The sequence below is a fragment of the Monodelphis domestica genome, chromosome 1 (genome assembly GCF_027887165.1).
Source record: "Monodelphis domestica isolate mMonDom1 chromosome 1, mMonDom1.pri, whole genome shotgun sequence".
Classification (NCBI taxonomy): Eukaryota; Metazoa; Chordata; class Mammalia; order Didelphimorphia; family Didelphidae; genus Monodelphis; species Monodelphis domestica.
The window spans coordinates 516,747,789-516,750,984 of record NC_077227.1 but is presented as its reverse complement, the minus strand read 5'-3'; the positions used below and the strand labels follow the sequence as shown (position 1 = coordinate 516,750,984).

Sequence of the window (3,196 nt, the reverse complement as noted above, 5' to 3'; positions counted from 1 at the left end):
AAGAAAACATGTAATGCCCAGTGGACTTACGCGTCGGCTATGGGGGGGTGGGGGGGAGGAAAAGAAAATGATCTATGTCTTTAACGAATAATGCTTGGAAATGATCAAATAAAATATATTTTAAAAAAATGTCAACTAAGTCAGTGATCAGAATTACATTCTGTATCTACCCCTCATACTGGTCATGTTAGACATCCTACCCATTCCCTTCTTTCCCATAGCTGCACAGCTTGCACTGCTATAGAAACTGATGTTCATTGCTTCTTGGTTCCCAGTGCAATGTTTGGTTGAAAATCATTGGAATTTTCCTGTAAAACTTAGTCATACCTGCTCACAACCTTTGACCACTGTAGCTTCCTCTGTAACCCCCAACTCAACTGCTGGCTAGCTGGACTAGTGTAACTGGAGTGGTTTGACAAACCCATGCCTCCTAGTATTTGATTACCATAAGTACCACCACTTGCTGCATATTTGCTTTGTTTTTATTGACATAGCTCCCACAGCATCTTTATGAGTATCACATTCAACATTGGCTTTTCCAATCATTCTGCAAGAAGGTCCTATTTCAATGTACACTTAAACAAGGTTCTATAAGATAATCCTCTCATGTGCACATCATGACTTGCCAGTACTCTGGAAAGTAGACTCATGATCTTTGTATCTATGATTAGACATTCCTGAAAAGCAGGAATCCAGCTAATCCAAAGTCATCACCATCATCATATTCATTGTCATCATCATAGTCTCTATACCCTCCACTATAGGTACCACATCTCATTCTTTTAAACCTAGCTCCTCTACAAATGTAATTATAGCTTCTGCCAGCCCCAGACCTGCCATAAGGCCCTGGCTGCAAAGTTATTAGCTTTTGAGAAGGATCATAACCAATAAAAACTTCTACCTGGTTGCTCTTGAAGATTTCAATGGACCTATGCCTTATTCTTTCCTTGTGTTTTTTTAGAGCCATTTCCTATGAAGCAAACTGCACGAAGACCTCTCTCATACTCTTTTCCTGGAAGTACACTGACAACGTTATCAAATTTGGTATGGTTACTGAAAAAAAAAAACCACACCAAAAACTAAACAATTTCTTCCTTGCTACAGCTGAATAGGAGTCCTCTAAGATACAGAAAATCTTCATTGGCAATGGCAGGACTATTTGGACCAAAGTGTTTCAACATCCAATCCATTTCAATGTTCCTTGACTTAAATACTTCAACATATCTGTACTGCATAATCTTTCTGTCTTTTTTCAATGTCAATTTGACTTCATCTTCTGATTCAAGTTCAACAAATGCTTATCCACTTGGTATGCCTGATGAGTCATTTTGAATTTTGCATTCAAGAAGCATTGGACAAAAATATGAAATGCCTCATGAATTTGCATGTCATCTTTTGTATATAGGAATCATGCTAGTCTTCTCTATATTGTTCTAATTTTGGTATATATGCTGCTGAAATGAGCACTGTCACTAGATTTCTCATAAGTACTTGATGTTGAATTTGAATCTTGCCTTGCTTTTCTATGGCCTATCTACAAAAATATGATCCTGAGCAAGGCTGTGTTCCCAAGGCAAATGTCATTAACTTTATACTTATGCTGTATTTTTAGTTTTAAAAAATCTTAATTAATTGGTCTGTTACTCAAGAAAATCTAACTAGTCATGAATTCCCTCCAGTCCAGAACAGACTCCACAGAACTGGCAGCTTGATGAAAAGCCCACAAGGCTAGCAGAGAGCTGGGCTGAACTTGAGCACTTGAATCCATGCTTCCAGGAGAGAAAGAGATTTCCTGTTACATAAGCCAATATATACCCCTTCTGACTTCATCATGCAGTCTCTTTTCAGGACATCCTAAGAAGTTTCTCATTGAAACTCAAGAGATTTCCTCCCAGGAAGTATTAGTTCTTGGGAATGTCAAGACAACTCTCTTCCTTCCCACCATGTGGTAGCATAGCACATACTTCCCTCCAATATTGCAGCTATCTAGTTGATTTCAACACCTAATCAAGTCTTACTTTATAAATAAATAGGGAACAAATCTCCACTCTGCCAGTTTTTATATCTATACAAAAAAAGGACCCAATCCAGGTTCATAGCCTGGGGGAGAGATGGTCTAGTAGTTTTTTAAATTAAACTGTTCTTGGGGGCCAAACAGGGAACCATTTCTCAAAAATATTATGATTCTAAATTAAATTTTCACAGTACTTTATTATTGTTACTATGTACAACATTCTCCTAAATCTGGTCACTTCACTTCGCATCGCTTCATATAAGTCTTTTCAGGTTTTTTGTGTGATCATCTTGTTTGTCAGTTCTTATGGCACAATAGTATTCCATTATACTCAGCCTGAGATCATAATTGCTACCCCGGATTTTTAAATTTTGGCTGAAGCATAATAGATTCTGTTCCAGCCCTTTGCACTCTGTGTGTGTCTCCGTTTTAAATGTATTTCTCGTAGACAACATATTGTGGGTTTCTAGCTTTTTAATCCACTCTGCTATCTTCCATTTTATGGGTGAGTTCATCCCATTTATATTGAGTTATGATTACTATATATTTCTCTCTAACTTATTCCCACCCACCTCCCACTTATCTTTCTATTCCTCTCTTTTCAGGTTTTTTTTGACTATGAAAATTTTTTTCTTTCTGACCTCCCAGAGTTCACCCTGCTGAAATAAAAAACTATTGCACATACACATTCTCAGCAACACTGAAACAGATACTTTTAATTTATAAGTAGTTTATAAATATATTTGATTACTTAATAGAAGACCAGCAAATGATGTACTTAAAAGGAAAAACTAGATTTAAAATAGCAAAACCAAAATTAAAAATAGAAACTAATTTCTTTGAAAAAATTCAGAACCAAAAAATTTCAGTGTATAAACATTTTGATGCTCAAAAATAAAAGTACCAGAGAAAAAGTTTGCCAAGTGTAGTAAATTCCATATCACCATTACAAACTCCTCCATAAAATTAAACAAACCTATAAAAACCCCCAACAGGTTCTCAATTATAGCTCTAAAGACTAACCACCAGGTGGCTCTAGTGAACAAGGCAAGGGACCTATCTTTGCACATCAAAGGCACCCTTTGCTTGGGCAGGGCTGCACATCAAATTTACTCCCCAACTTTTAAACTGACAAATTGGTTTTGTTTTGTTTTTATAAACCCTTGCCTTCCATCCTGGAAT

General features: G+C 36.6%; 1 non-coding gene and 1 pseudogene across 1 annotated transcript; both read right to left on the bottom strand.

Annotated features, from left to right (window-relative positions):
- Nucleotides 1-254: 254 nt before the first annotated feature.
- Nucleotides 255-2,022, bottom strand: LOC100619151 (heterogeneous nuclear ribonucleoprotein H-like; annotated as a pseudogene).
- Nucleotides 1,358-1,467, bottom strand: LOC130456649 (U6 spliceosomal RNA). The gene has a single exon (XR_008915715.1). It is a non-coding gene; the product is annotated as a U6 spliceosomal RNA (small nuclear RNA).
- Nucleotides 2,023-3,196: the final 1,174 nt, after the last annotated feature.